Source organism: Mauremys reevesii, linkage group 11, assembly GCF_016161935.1.
Source record: "Mauremys reevesii isolate NIE-2019 linkage group 11, ASM1616193v1, whole genome shotgun sequence".
Taxonomy (NCBI): domain Eukaryota; kingdom Metazoa; phylum Chordata; order Testudines; family Geoemydidae; genus Mauremys; species Mauremys reevesii.
This window is the reverse complement of record NC_052633.1, coordinates 21,544,416-21,559,577: the sequence shown is the minus strand read 5'-3', so window position 1 is coordinate 21,559,577 and position 15,162 is coordinate 21,544,416. Positions and strand designations below refer to the sequence as shown.

Here is a 15,162-nt window from a genome sequence, read left to right as displayed (position 1 = left end):
GCTCTTGGACTCAATATCTTGTAGCAGGGAGTTCCACCAGTTAATTACATATTTCCTTTTATGAATTTTACATGTGCTGCCTGTCAGTTTAATTGGCTGCCTCCTCTTGTATGACAAGAACGGGGAATAGGAGCTCCTAATGGACCTCTCTTATACCATTCGTTATTTTGTGCACATCTATCATCTACCTTCTTAGAGACAGAGATTAAGTCCAGAAGGGATCACCAGTTCATACTTACTCGTCTCCTCTCTAAATGAAAAGTTCCAGTCTTCTCCTTCTGTGGAAAACTGTCCATGCCTTCCAATCATGTTGTCAGGTGATCCTGAAGACTCTCTCTTTCTGTTATCTTTTTTGACATGGGTTGACAAGTACTGAACACAATATTCCAAGTGAGGGCAAATCTTGATTTATATAATGGCATAACAACATTTTCCCTACTAATCTCCATCCTTCTTACATGGACTACAGCTTCCCATTGAGCAGGGGTTTTCACTGGGCTCATGGATGAGTTTTAGGTGCAAACTAAACCAGGTCTTTCATGTGAGAAGACAGGTGTAACCCTTTCTTTCACAGACTACAAAGGATGCAGAGTTACTGAATTGCCACCCTCCAATAAATGGAGCAAAGAGCTACCATTGACTTCCAAAAAACAAAACGATCTTTAACTAGTCACAGTGAAAACCAAAGTGGTATTTTCTGAGCAGGCCTATTCCTTTAGCAGATCCTCATTTAAACATTTTCCACTTAAGCAGTCAGCTATATCACATGCTAAGTTCATTTAGTATGTTAGTTCCCTTCTCTTGGAAAATACAGATATGATTTTATTGTTAGTGGTCTCTCTTATCAAGCACATTTACCATTAATTGAAGGCCTAGTGAGTTAGCAGTGTAACAGCCCCAGTCATGTTTTTTCCCAAGACTAGCAGGGCCCTTTAGTCGCTGTGGAGGTAAATATCCACTTTTTTTAAAGCAGAACTCCCTACTGAAAACAATGAGTTGTGCTTATAAATTTTTTTTTTAAATCAATGTCTCAGTATAGCCCAATACTATAAGAGATACTGTAATGGAAATACAGTCAGCAAGCATTGTTATTTTTGGTTTTCTTCTATCATGCTGGACATCCATCTGGGGGTGGAACACAGGCTGGAGCTATGACAATTTACCCCATTCAGGATCTGCCCTTATTTCCCTCAAATACAGATTGTTTCTGTTGTAAAATGGAAATGTGAAGGAAAAATGGATTTTGCCTGCCAAAATTAGTCAAATGGTGAAGGTGGTACAGTCCAAGTTACACCTTCTGAAGGCATCAATTTACACTAAGCACAAGCATTAAAATGTTTCAGCTTTCAACTGTGAATTGACAAATGTTTTTCGTACTCATTAAATAACCTTATTGGAATGACTTGTCTGTCACTCTACTCTGCATGGCTTAGTACTGTTTTATTGTTGTGCGATACATTCCAGGAGCTAGGTGATGACATAAATGAATGGCTCAAAAAAAATGTGCTGTGAAAGTCTCACAGGAGGACAGGATTACTGCACACTTTGGGGGAATTCCCCCAAGTGACCATCCCACGCATGGTGGGTTAGTAAACATAAAGCCTGTCTTTTTCTGATGATGGACTGTGGCTTGAAGGAAGGTTTAGTTGATTACATGGGTGTAAATACTGACTTCAGTTAACACTTTTGTTTAAATGCTTCATTAGTGTACAGTTTAATCAACAAGAATAAAATAATCCAGGTGGCTCATTTCTCAGTTTTCCGAGTCACTGAGGCAACGGCAGCCTGTGTTGTTTTAAAACAAAACAAGGACCCTGTAAGCCGTGTCAGCCTAGATCCCACAGTCCTCAATTTCACATATACTGAAGAACCTCAGGGTTACAAACACCAGTGTTACAAACTGACCAGTCAACCGCACACTTAATTTGGAACCGGAAGTACGAAATCAGGCAGCAGAGACAAAAAACAAAAGGCAAATACAGTTCTTTGTTAAATATAAACTACAACAAAAATAAAGGGAACGTTTTAAAAAAGATTTGACAAGGTAAATCTGTTTCTGTGCTTGTTTCATTTAAATTAAGATGGTTAACAGCCACATTTTTCTTCTGCATAGGGAAGATTCAAGCTGTATTAAGTCAATTTTCACTCGTAAACTTTTGAAAGAAACGATCATAATGTTTTGTTCAGAGTTAAGAACAACCTCCATTTCTGAGGTGTTTGTAACTCTGAGGTTCTACTGTAACCTCCTGTTTCTGCCCCAGTGGCTGCTTCCCATGTGTATATTTAAGTCCTACTCTCCCTCGACTATAAATAGGTGCATTGTATTTACATGAAAGTTAAGTGCAAAAGCAGCATGTGTTTTCAGGCTGCCTCAGCCTTGACTACATTAAAAAAAAATCCAGATTTTATTTAAGTGAGTACGACTCAATTATGATTTATAAAATAATAAAAAAATATTGATGCTCAGTATCCTGAACAATTATCTCATGCCAGCCTCCAGGTTTTAATGCATGAATGGAGATTTTGAATCACATACTTAGACTGATTAACTGGCACAGATCCCACCGCCAAGACTAGATCAATGGTGAATCCATTTTTTCTTACTGATCAATAGCAGTTCATTCTTATTATACATGTTTTCTGTTAAGCTGTTCATTTTATACTATACTAGCATCTTTTGACTAAAAACCCAGTAAATATTTAATACCTTTCAGCTTTGCAAAACCTATACAATTTATATGCCCACCTTATTTAAACTGTCACAGGATCACGTTTTAAATCCTCAGTGACTGCAAAAAAAGTAAGAAAGAGATGAATACAATAGCACTAATGCAAACCTAATGCTGCCCCGGTATAGTTCCATATGGAATTGAATCTGAAATATTCCAGGAATAAAGTAAGAAACTACATTTTAATTTCATTAAAAATTAAGCATCACAACAGCAGTAACAGCAAAATAGCATTAACCAGAGGCAGCATTCTTGACTATAAGATGAAGTCTAATGAAGAACACTGTATTGAATGTTTATAAATAGGCTTTCCCCCCCGGCCCCCCCATGTCATTTGCAGCATGTCATTGTATCATGGATATCGGAGATTAAAACCTTAAAGATTAATACATTTCAGTTAGTGAAATAAAAAGATAAGTGTCATACTGAACATTAAATTCCATGAGAAACATGTACTGTAAGTAATCATTAACATAAGAGCTGCCTTAGTAATGGCACCTGAAGCAGACGGGTTATGACTTGTATTTACCCACCCCCAAAAAAAGCTCACAGAAAAGACTATTTCAAAACCAAGGAAATCTGTTCTGAATTTTATTTTACTGTTTAATATAACAGTTGAAAAATTATTTAAAGATGGGACCATATGGTCTGAAAACCCAGAATCAAGGGAAGGAGTGAAATATTGTAACCATTAACCTAATGTTCAACTTAAATTTTGGAAAAAAAAAAAAAAGTCAAAAGAGTCCCTAGAGAAGTAGTTCTAGGCTCAGTTAATAAAAAGTTGATGACAGGAATGCTCTTTTATTCATTAACTTTGAGGACACTGATTCACTTGTGTTTTCTAAATCTCTGAGGGCTGCATTTTTCAGTGTAATTTAGAAGAAGTTATGGGAGATTTTCAGTTATTGCCATTAAAAAAGGAACTTTGCAAACTCACCACAGAGTGGTGGATGAGATGGCAGAGCTGTCGTCTGTTTTAAGTATAGGGAAACTGTTCAGATGCCACTGTGTTAAAAAGCTGCCTTTAAAAAAAAAATCTGATCTCTTTATTTCACTGATATTGAAGTTGCTAAATATAAACCCGATTTGTGCACCTATAATATACATAACCTGTACAAAGGCACAGAAGTCAATACAAATTTTGCCTTTTACTTCAGTGGAAGCAGGCTCAGGCCCAACCTGACAAAGTTGCAGAGAACCAAGGAAGTTATTTTAGGCTAGGATCCACACAGGGATCTAAGGAAGTTAAGCCATTCAGTGAGAGTTGGGTACCTAACTCCCTGTGGCCCAGGGGCACCATTTGGAGGGGAGGGGGGGCAGGCAAGGGCGCTAACACTCCTCCCTCCCCCAAGTTCCATAGAGGAGGTCTACTCACCCAAGCCCAGACGGAGCTCTTAACCGCAACAGCTTAAGGGTATGGCTACACTTGCGAGTTGCAGCGCTGGTGGAGGCTTTCCAGCGCTGCAATTAGTAAATGGCCACACCTGCAGGGCACTTCCAGCGCTGCAACTCCCTGGCTGCAGCGCTGGCCGTACACCTCACTCAGCATGGGGAATAAGGATTGCAGCGCTGGTCATCAAGTGTGGCCACACACCAGCGCTGTTATTGGCCTCCAGGGTATAAGGGTGTATCCCAGAATGCTTTTAACTAAATTACTCCCTTTGTTTTGTTATGCAGCCTCTCTTTGTTTTGTTGTGAACCTACCGGAGCTGCTTATCAGCTCCTGTTTGCTGTGATCAATCTGTGAACAATCAAATGAGATCCTCCTCCCTGCGTGATTCACAGGGGTTGAGTGTTTGCTTTGCTTGAGAGAAACAGGGGGAGGGGGCAGAGGGGGGAAAGAGAGTATGTTGGATGCAGGCTGTTTGCAGTTAACAGTAAGGGGGTGGGAAATTTTTCTGATTTTGCACAGTGTCAGTTCCAAAAATCCACTCTCTCTTCCCCCCGCCCGGTCCCTGTCACACTGCCCCACACCCCCCTCTTTTGAAAAGCACGTTGCTGCCACTTGAATGCTGGGATAGCTGCCCATAATTCATCACTCCCAACAGCGCTGCAAATGTGGCCACACACCAGCACTGGCCCTGCACAGCTGGACGACCAGCGCTGCAACTACCAGCGCTGCAGATTTGTAAGTGTAGCCATACCCTTAAGTGTGATATGTGATGAGTTCGGAAGCTGGGAGCAGCACAGCCTTTGGGTCTAGGAGTTTGTTTATAAACAGAGGCAGGTGATTAGGATAACCAAAGGCTTGTCATTAAAGTAAATTGATGATCCTGAAAGCACTGCTAGGCACTTCAGTTAAAAGACAGGAAACAAAGGGTAGGAATAAAAGGTGAGAATGGAGAGTGGTAAGTAGTGGTGTCCATGGGGTGGGGGTCTGTACTGGGACCAGTCCTATTCAACATATTCATAAGTGATCTGGAAAAAGGGGTATGCAGTGAGGTGGCAAAAATTGCAGATGATACTAAATTACTCAAGATAGTTAAGTCCAAAGAGACTGTGAGGAGTTATAAAGGGATCTCACAAAACTTGGGTGACCAGGCAATAAAATGTCATAAGAAATGTTGCATCGGTGCCTCTCAGGCGGGCACTGGACAGAGCCCAACAATCAATGTGATTGGTAGCAAAGTCGTTTATTATGTACAATGCATCATATTATATAGGCTTCTCCATATTAGCAAACGTCAGACACACCAACATTACATTGCTGCTGATTGGTTCTTTGTCCGATACACACGCTTTTCACACGCATGGCCCTTTGCTTACTGATTTCCCATTTCCCATGCAACTCATCTGATTTATGGACTTGTTTATCACCTTGAAACCATCCCAGCTAGGCCACCTGGCGTCTGCCTCCCTCTGGCAGTTCTCAACTTTCTCATAACAACTTTATCTAACTCCTCTGTTCTTGTTGTCCTGCTGCTGTAACTTTCCACCAAGGCAGCATAGGGAAGATGTAACCCCACAAAGAAATTCAATGTTGATAAATGCAAAGTAATGAACTTGGCAAAATATAATCCCAACTGTATATAGAAAATGATGGGGTCTAAATTAGCTGAACCCATCAATAAAGAGATCTTGGAGTCGTTTGTGGATAGTTCTCTGAAAACATCTGCTCAATGTGCAGTGGCAATTAAAAAAGCTAACAGAATATTGAGAATCATTAGGAAAGGGATACATAAGAGAAATCTCATATTGCCTCTATATAAATCCATGGTATGCCAACATATTGAATAGTGCATGCAGATTCAGTCACCCCATCTCAAAAATGATATATTGGATTTGGAAAAGGTACAGAGAAGGGCAACAGAAATTATTAAGGGTACAGAACACCTTCGGTATGAGGAGACATTAAATAGACTTTTCAGCTTGGAAAAGAGATGACTAAGAGGGGATATGATAGAGGTCTATAAAATCCATGAATGGTGTGGAAAAATTGAATAGGAAGTGTTATTTATTCCTTCACATAACATAAGTACTAGGGGTCACCAAATGAAAATTAATAGATAGCAGACTTAAAAACAAAAACAAAAATTTCCTCAGTCAACGTGTGGAACTCTTTGTGAGGGGATGTTGTGAAGGCGAAAACTATAACAGGGTTCCAATAAGAACTAGATAAGTTAATGGAGGATAGGTCCTGCAATGGCTATTAGCCAGAGATCCAACATCACGTTCTGCATGTCCTTCGCCTCTGTTTGCCAGAAGCTGGGAGCGGGCAACAGGGCAACTTGGTGATTCCCTGTTCTGTTCATTCCCCCTGGGGCACCTGGCATTGGCCACTATTGGAAGACAGGATACTGGGCTAGATGGTCCTTTGGTCTGACCCAGTATGGCCGTTCTGACGTCCTTATATAGAACCCAGATGTATCTGCTCCCCACTGTAACCCACGAGACCCTGCTCTCCTCCCAGAGCTGGGATAGAACCCAGGAGTCCTGACGGGGTCTCTCTCTCTCTTCCCACAGAGTTAGTAATAAAGTAAGAATATACATTAAAATTTTAAACCTAGCCAGTGTTCCTTAAGTGACTTGCCACAAGATGTCAGAACATGTTATTAGAGCTGAGTGGATCTAATATTTATTTTTCTTTATAAAGGAATTAAATACAGGGCTCCTGTCAGCTAACTGCATGGAGGCCAATCATTACAGCTTTGAGGGTCTCTTTAGAATAATAGAATATCAGGGTTGGAAGGGACCTCAGGAGGTCATCTAGTCCAACCCCCTGCTCGAAGCAGGACCAATCCCCAGACAGATTTTTGCCCCAGATCCCTAAATGGCCCCCTCAAGAATTGAGCTCACAATCCTGGGTTTAGCAGGCCAATGCTGAAACCACTGAGCTAGTCACAGGACCGTGCTGCTCTTCTGCACGTGCTGCTCTTCTGCACATTCTGCAGACCTCCTCATTTAGCGACTGGGTGGCAAGACAAGAGCAAATTCAGGATAATGCGAATGTATGAAGGGACAAGGACTCCCACATTAGCAGCCAGCTGCTGCCCTCTAATGTACATGATTCCACAGTGAACCATCTCAGCAGCAATGAAAGCAAGAGCACAGAATAACTCCACTTAGGACCTCCCCTGAAATGCACATTGATTTTGCAGGGTGTGGGGGAAAAATGAGAAAATTAAGGTGATTAGAGACCCATCTAGCTCCCTCCCAACCCATAACCCAGACTGTGACAGTGATGGGTGACTTAGAACAGGGGTTCTCAACAAATTTTTTGGTGGCCTCAGAGCACAGCCACCAATTCTTGCTGGTGGCCACTCTGACAATTTTTCCTAAAATACTTAATTAACTTTAGGAAAAACAAATAAATATGCACATATGCATGTCCCAATCACTGTAATTTATGTAGGATTTTTTGTTTTGCAGATTCAATACAAATAATGTACAGTTGTCGCTATTCTTTACTCCACCTAAATAGAATAGAAACACAAATAAGGTTTTTTGCACATTCTTGTCCTTTTTCTTATGTCTTTTGCTTGCTTTCCTTTAAAAAGACTTGCTAGTTACTAAGTTTGCTGTGAAAAGTGATATTAATAAACATACAAGTATCACTTTTCCACAGCAGACTAACTCAGCCTCAGCAAACCTGGGGACAAATTAAGCCCTGAACGGGAAGATAGATATGGAGGCAGCAAGGGCTAGGGGTTATGGGGGTGGTAGTGACTGTGGAGCCAGAGCTCGCCTCCGTACAGCCAGGGAATGGAGCCTGAAGCCCCATGGCTGGAGCCTGCCACCTGCCCGGCCCTGGGAAGGTGGGGAACTCATTGGCTGTGTGCTCCTCCAGATTTTCTCTCTCTGGTGGGCACAGCCCTGGGGGAGGGGGCCACAGCTACTCCCCTCACAAATCACTGCCCAGGAGGCTGTGGCCGCAAGAAAAGTCCCTGGTGGCTGCATGCGGCCACAGTGGCTGCATTTGAGAAATGCTAACTTAGGGTAGGTCCATACTTACCACGCGAGTCGACGCGGTGAGTTCGACTTCTCGGAGTTCGAAGACGCGATAGTTCGAACTCCCCACGCGCTCCGGTCGACTCCGGAACTCCACCACCGCGAACGGCGGTGGCGGAGTCGACCTTGGAGCTGCGGAGTTCGACCCTGCCGCGTCTGGACGGGTAAGTCAGTCGAACTAAGGTAGTTCGACTTCAGCTACGCTATTCGCGTAGCTGAAGTCGCGTACCTTAGTTCGACCCCCCCTCCCCCATAGTGTAGACCAGACCTTAGAGGTACAGTGCAGGTTTTATGCTGAAACAGAGGTAGCAGCAGGTAACAGTTATATCAATTCTCAGCACTTGTAAGCACTGAAAAAGAAAACACGAGCCGTGATCATAACGAAGGGAGAAACCCATTATTTTAATTTGCTCAAGTAAGTTTGATAACCCAGGACCTGATTCTCCTCTGATTTACCCCAGTGTAAAGGAGGAATAACCTCAGTGAAGTCTATGAAACTACAAGAGGGTATAACTAGTGTGACTGAATGAAGAATCAGGTCCCTGATGTATAAACGTGCTAAATCTGAAGTCAAGAAGTCAGTAGGGACTTGATGAGACTCTCTATGGCTGGATGCTCTCTCCTGACTGTGGAATATTGTCTGAATCTAACTCCATTGCCCTAATAGGCTTCATATGTAAATAAATTGAGGAAACTCTTCATCATATTTTAACTGGGAGTGGAAGGAGTTCATTAAAAAACCCACTATGGCAATGGTAATAGTACATTTTCTTTACCATTTCCAGTTTATTTTGGGAGAAAAAGGGGTAAACAATTAGAGAAGAAAGAGAAATAGAAAAGCCATCAGCCCAGCAGGCTGGCTCCCCTCCCACTGTTATCCTTCTGACACCAAAACCATGGAGTGTATCACTCACAGTCTAGCAAAGCAAAGCACCCCATTACAATTATGCTTCTAAAAGATGTGGCTAGTGGAGGACGCCAAAACTGGCTTTCAGTGTTAAACAATAAAGTATATTTATTTTATCCACTGTGACATTTCCCAGATGGAATCATCCACACAGCCCCCTCCAGGACTAGGATGATGGGGAGTAGATTTTTGACGGATGCATTTGCAAGGCTCCGTGTTTCACTGAGATACAGCACTCGGAGAACAATAGGAGGCCTCATTCTGCTCTCATTTACACCAGTGTGAATCGGGTGTAACTGTTGAAGTCTGTGGAGTTGCACTAAAGTAAGATCGGAACCAGGCCCACAGTGTGCATAAATTCTTTCCACTTTTATGCATTAGGTCAGGGGTTCTCAAACTGAGGGTCAGAATCCCTCAGGGGGTCGTGAGGTTATTACATGGGGAGTGTCGCAAGCTGTCAGCCTCAACCCCAAGCCCCGCTTTGCCTCCAGCATATATAAATGTATATAACACCATTATAAAAGTGTTTTTAATTTATAAGGAGGGGTCACACCCAGAGGCTTGCTATGTGAAAGGGGTCACCAGTACAAAAGTTTGAGAACCACTGCATTAGGTATTAAACTCAACCCTCGGCTGAGGGAGTGAGGTCTATGCACTGTTTAAGTTCCAAGGGGGCTTACATAGGCCCTAGGTGGTGACAGGGCTCCCAGAGGATTCAGGGGGCCTGGGGTCTTCGGCGGCGGCGGGTCCTTCCGCTTTGGCGGTGGGGGGTCCTTCCACTCCGGGACCCGCCGCTGAAGTGCCCCAAAGACCCACGGCAGGGGCCCCCCCACTGCCGAATTACCACTGAAGACCCAGCACTTTGGCGGTGGGTCCCGCTTCGGCGGTAATTCGGCGGTGGGGGATCCGCCGCTGAAGACCCAGAGCGGAAGAAGCTCCGGGGGCCCAGCCCTGCAAGAGTTTTCCGGGGCCCCGGAGCGAGTAAGGACCCCGCTCCAGGGGCCCCGAAAAACTCTCGTGGGAGCCCTGTGGGGCCCGGGGCAAATTGCCCCCCCTCCCCCGGGCAGTCCTGGGTGGTGAATAGATTTGGTGCTGATCCTTGGCACTGGACTGAACGCACAAGCAGCTCTGGTAGCCACACCCCACATATCCTGGGCACGGCAGCCCTGGGGCTACTAGAGCCCTCAGGCTACAGCTGAAGGAGAGCTGCATAGCCAGTGTAGAGGGATTCTGTTGTTCCTGCCCACCTCACTCTGAACCCCTGCAAACATCCACCACGGTTCATAGATTGTGCACGGGATCCAGGGCCAAACCCAGTGTCAGTTAGACAAATGACAGTGAAAGGGCCATAGAGCTGCACATCTTATCATAACAGGGTCACTAAGTACAAAGACAAATAACATTGCCTCTATCCAGAAATGAAATAGGCTGTTTATATTTGTCCTCTTTATATTTGATTTTACTGTTTGCAGTATCTCCTCTTTAGAAAAGGGTTTCTGTGATTCACGCCAGCCCTGCCTCTCCCCACAGGGTGTAGATTAAAGGAACCAAGATAGAGAATATGAATGTAATTGTCATTCCTTTTGCTGTGTCAAACCACACACTCGCACTGCTGCTAGGACGTGGTTCAACCGGGTGACTAGTGAAGTTATGATAACAAAAAGCAAATAAGGGCACACATTTAAATCAGACACCGTCTTGTTCCGATCTCCTTCATCTTTCTATACTCCCTGGTGATCTGGTCCTGCTCCTGTCATTGTCAACACCAAATACTGCATTGATTTCACTGAGACCAGGGCTGTGCCTTGTGCTTATTAGGCCTTTTTCTCCTTCATCCTACAGCAATGCCCGCATCAGCCATCAACACCGTAGGCCTGGTTGCAAAACTCAGAGAATCCAAATCCTGAGTCACAAGATTCTATTGAAGGGCCTGATGCAGAAATAAACCTCTGCTGAGGAAACTAAGACCTGGTCTACGCTGGGGAGGGTGTAGATTTATCACCTCTAGACTAGATGAGATAATCGACCCCCGTTGGATCGACATGTAGACATACCCCAAGATACAGGGGTATGGACAATGCAGGACTGAGCCCTACTGCAACAGGGTGCTCTACTTACTGCTGGATGGTGCCACCTCCTGGCAGTTCTGGGGATCAGCTCAATCAGGCCAACACCCCTTCCACTGGTTACACCCCATCAGTTTCTCCTCCGCAGCCCCCTCTCGCTCTCAGGAACTGCAGCTGTCTTCTCCGTGACTCATCCCCTCCAGCCAGGTCACTAGTGTGGTTTCTGCGGCAGGGGCTGCGTGCATTGAGGTTTGTACTCTCCAGCAGTCTCAGGCAGTCTTCTGTTTCACTGCCTCACAGTGCCAGGCTGGCAGAGGAACCCAGGCCCACCCTCTACTCCAGGTTCCAGCTCAGGGAGTCTCTACACAGCAGCCAAGGTCCATTCCCTGCACCTTGCTGCCTTTCCCTGAGCCACTTCCATACCTCCTGACCTTTCCCACTCCTCTGAGTTTGCCAGTCTCTTCACTCCCTCCTCCCAGAGAGAAACTTCAGGCAACTGTCTCTGTAACCCCTCAAACACTCCTCCCATCTCCCAGAGAGTGACTGCAGCCTTCTCCCCACTACCCCTTGTGTTTCCATTTTCCTGTCTTTTCTAGAAGCCCCGCCTGTCTCTCACAGGTGAGCGTCTCTCTAATTAGCTGCCTCCAGCCTAAAGCTTCTCCCTCTGCAGTCTAATTAACTGATTGGGCACACCTGGTCCAAGTCAGCTCTGGCAGGGCCAGTGTGGGGAGCACACCCCATCACACCTACATTCAAAAATTCAGTTCATGTTAGAAATATGGACAGATAAGTCTGGAAATTTAAAGTTCAGGTTAAAACCATGTGTGGCTAACATCTCACACCACTTCAAAGAGGGGGAAAGAACTTACTGATGGAGACAGGATACTGAGCCTGTGGGAGTCAGTCTGGGAAAGAGAAATTCGTATGCGATGTCTAAAGCCTGGTCTACACTAGGCGTTTAAATCGGTTTTACGAGTGTAAAACCGATTTAACGCCACAACCGTCCACACTAGGAGGCACCTTATATCGATTTTAATGGCTCTTTAAATCGGTTTCTGTACTCCTGCCCGAGTATTAACATATCGGAATAGGGTTAGTGTGGCCGCAATCGACGGTATTGGCCTCCGAGCTATCCCACAGTGCACCACTGACCGCTCTGGACAGCATTCTCAACTCGGATGCACTGGCCAGGTAGACAGGAAAAGCCCCGCGAACTTTTGAAATTCATTTCCTGCTTCGACAGCGTGGAGAGCTCATCATCACAGGTGACCACGCACAGCTCATCAGCACAGGTGACCACGCACAGCTCATCAGCACAGTTAACAATGCAGTCTCCTGAGAATCGAAAAGAGCCCCAGCATGGACCGCTCGGGAGGTAATGGATCTGATCGCTATATGGGGAGAGGATTCAGTGCTAACAGAACTGCGTTCCAAAAGACGAAATGAAAAAGTATTTGAAAGAATTTCTAAGGCTATGACTGCTAAAGGCCACAGCAGGGACTCCGTGCAGTGCAGAGTGAAAGTTAAGGAGCTCAGACAAGCCTACCAGAAAACCAAAGAAGCAACTGGAAGGTCCAAACATGCCGCTTCTATGCTGAGCTGCATGCAATTTTAGGGGCTGCGCCACAAGTACCCCACCCCTGACTGTGGATTCCGAGGTGGGGTTGTAATCTCTGCCATGTCTGAGGATTATGCAGACGGGAAGATGAAGAGGAAGAAGAAGAGGAAGACCTCGCAGAGCACACAGCACTCCGTGACCCCCAGCAGCCAGGAGCTTTGATCACCCTGACGGAATTACCCTGCTCCCAGCCCTCACAAGCAACTATTGCAGAGAATGACGCCCTGGAAGGGAGCTCTGGTGAGTGTACCTTTGCAAATAGCAAACAGTGTTTTTTAAGCAAGCCTTTTTTAATGATTGATTTGCCCTGAGGACTTGGGATGCATTCGCAGACAGTATAGTTACTTAGAAAAGTTTGTTAACATGTCCGGGATTGAGAGGAAATCCTCCAGGGACATCTCGATGAAGCGCTCCTGTAGGTACTCCAGAAGCCTTTGCAGAAGGTTTCTGGGCAAGGCATCCTTGTTCTGCCCACCGTGGTAGGACACTTTACCATGCCATGCATGTAGCAAGTAATCAGGTATCATTGCGTGGCAAAGCATCGCAGCGTATGGTCCCGGGACTGCTGGCATTCAAGAAGCATCCGCTCTTTATCTTGTTCTGTTATCCTCAGCAAAGTGATATCGTTCAGGATAACCTGGTTAAAAATCAGGAATTTAAGTAAGGGGGGTGGCCATTTTTCTACTGGGTTCGTGGAATGCAGCAGCTTAAAAACACTTTCCTGCACGGGGAGGAGGGGTGAAATGCCGATGATCTTTTCTGTTTGGTCACCGGCGATCTTCCCAAGCTACCGGACAAGCAGTGGGTGGGGAGGAAGGTTGTTGATTAGCAGGAGCTAGCGTGGTATTAGCCATGCGTTGGGGAGGTAAATCACTGAGACAGTGGCTTACCATGGCCGCATGCAAGCTGAATCCTGATGCCTGGACCTGTGTCTGTGAGATCTGTAACCCCAGAGATGCAAGCAGTCACTATTAAGATGAAAAATGCGACCTTGTAGGGAAATCACATGTGCTATGTAAGGTGAATAGTGCTTTTCACTGTGAAAGAGTATAACCATTGTTCTGTAAAATGTATCTTTCTAAATATTTATCTCCCTCATGCAGCTGCCTCCTCCATCCCAAAGGCTAGCACAGATAAGGCGGAGGAAATGAAGACGCGAGATGAGATGTTCTCAGATATTATGGAAGTTACACGCAATGAAAGAGCTCATCTGAATGAGTGGAAGGACGTGGTTTCAAATTACAGGAAAGAGGCCAGTGAACGTGAGGACAGGAGGGACAACCGAGATGAGAGGTGGCGGCAGGAAGACCGGCAGGAAAATCAGCGGTGGCGGCAGGAAGATCAGCGGTGGCGGGATGCAACTCTGGGGCTGCTGCGTGATCAAACTGACATGCTCCGGCGTCTTGTGGAGCTTCAGGAACGGCAGCAGGATCACAGAGTGCCGCTGCAGCCCTGTATAACCACCCTCCCCTCACCATGTTCCTTAGCCTCCTCACCCAGACGTGTAAGAGGGAGGCTCCCCACTCCACCCCGTGGACAGCCCAACCAGAAGGATGACTCTGAATTTTTTTAATGGCCTTCTCCATCCCTCCTTTCCTCCTCCCAAAGCACACCCTTACTTCTCTCCTCTTTTATAATGAAAAAATAAAGAATTAATGCTTTTTAAATGAGAGTGACTTTATTTGCATAAGTAAGCTGTACTCGAAGGGGGAGGGGGAGTTGCTTACAGGGACTGAGTCAATCAAGGGGGTTGGGTGTTCATCAACAAACACAGCAGTCACACTGTACCCTGGCCATTGATGAAGCTCGTTTTCAAAGCTTCTCTGATCCTGGTGTGCTCTTCTAATCTCCCTGGTGTCTGGCTGCGCGTAATCAGCGGCCAGGTGATTTGCCTCAGCCTCCCACCCCGCCATAAAGGTCTCCCCTTACTCTCACAGAGATTGTGGAGAATACAGCAAGCAGCAATAACATAGGGGACATTGGTTTGGCTGAGGTCTGCAAATGCACATTCCACCACCATTCTGCACTTGCTCAGCCTGTAATTGAACAGATCCTGACCACTGTCCAGGCTGCCTGTGTATGGCTTCATGAGCCATGGCATCAAGGGGTAGGCTGGGTCCCCCAGGATAACGACAGGCATTTCAACATCCCCAACTGTTATTTTCTGGTCTGGGAAGTAAGTCCCTTGCTGCAGCCGTTAAACAGAGTAGTGCTTCTGAATACGCGAGCATCATGAACCCTCCTGGCCATCCCACGTGGATGTTTGTGAAACGGATCCACCAGTGCTTGCAGCACCATTGAAAAGTAGTGCCCTGGTGCTGCGGTGCCAAGATAGGGATATGGGTTCCATCTATCGCCCCACAGTTAGGGAATCCCATTGCAGCAAAGCCATCC

The 15,162-nt window shown here is 45.5% G+C and overlaps 1 protein-coding gene across 9 annotated transcripts in view; it reads right to left on the bottom strand.

The window, feature by feature from the left end:
- Positions 1 to 15,162, bottom strand: part of FTCDNL1 (formiminotransferase cyclodeaminase N-terminal like) — a 110,562-nt gene that overhangs the window by 32,057 nt on the left and 63,343 nt on the right. For 3 of the 9 annotated variants that reach the window (XR_005586308.1, XR_005586305.1, XR_005586310.1), the window contains exons 7-8: positions 2,747 to 2,789; positions 240 to 347 (exon numbers count right to left, since the gene is read on the bottom strand). The exons of 4 other annotated variants lie outside the window; for them this stretch is intronic. The gene's annotated coding sequence lies outside the window, so the exon portion shown is untranslated. Of the gene's footprint in view, positions 1 to 239; positions 373 to 2,746; positions 2,790 to 15,162 lie in introns of all 9 variants that reach the window. 2 more of the 9 variants (XR_005586306.1, XR_005586307.1) reach the window with 2 other exon arrangements.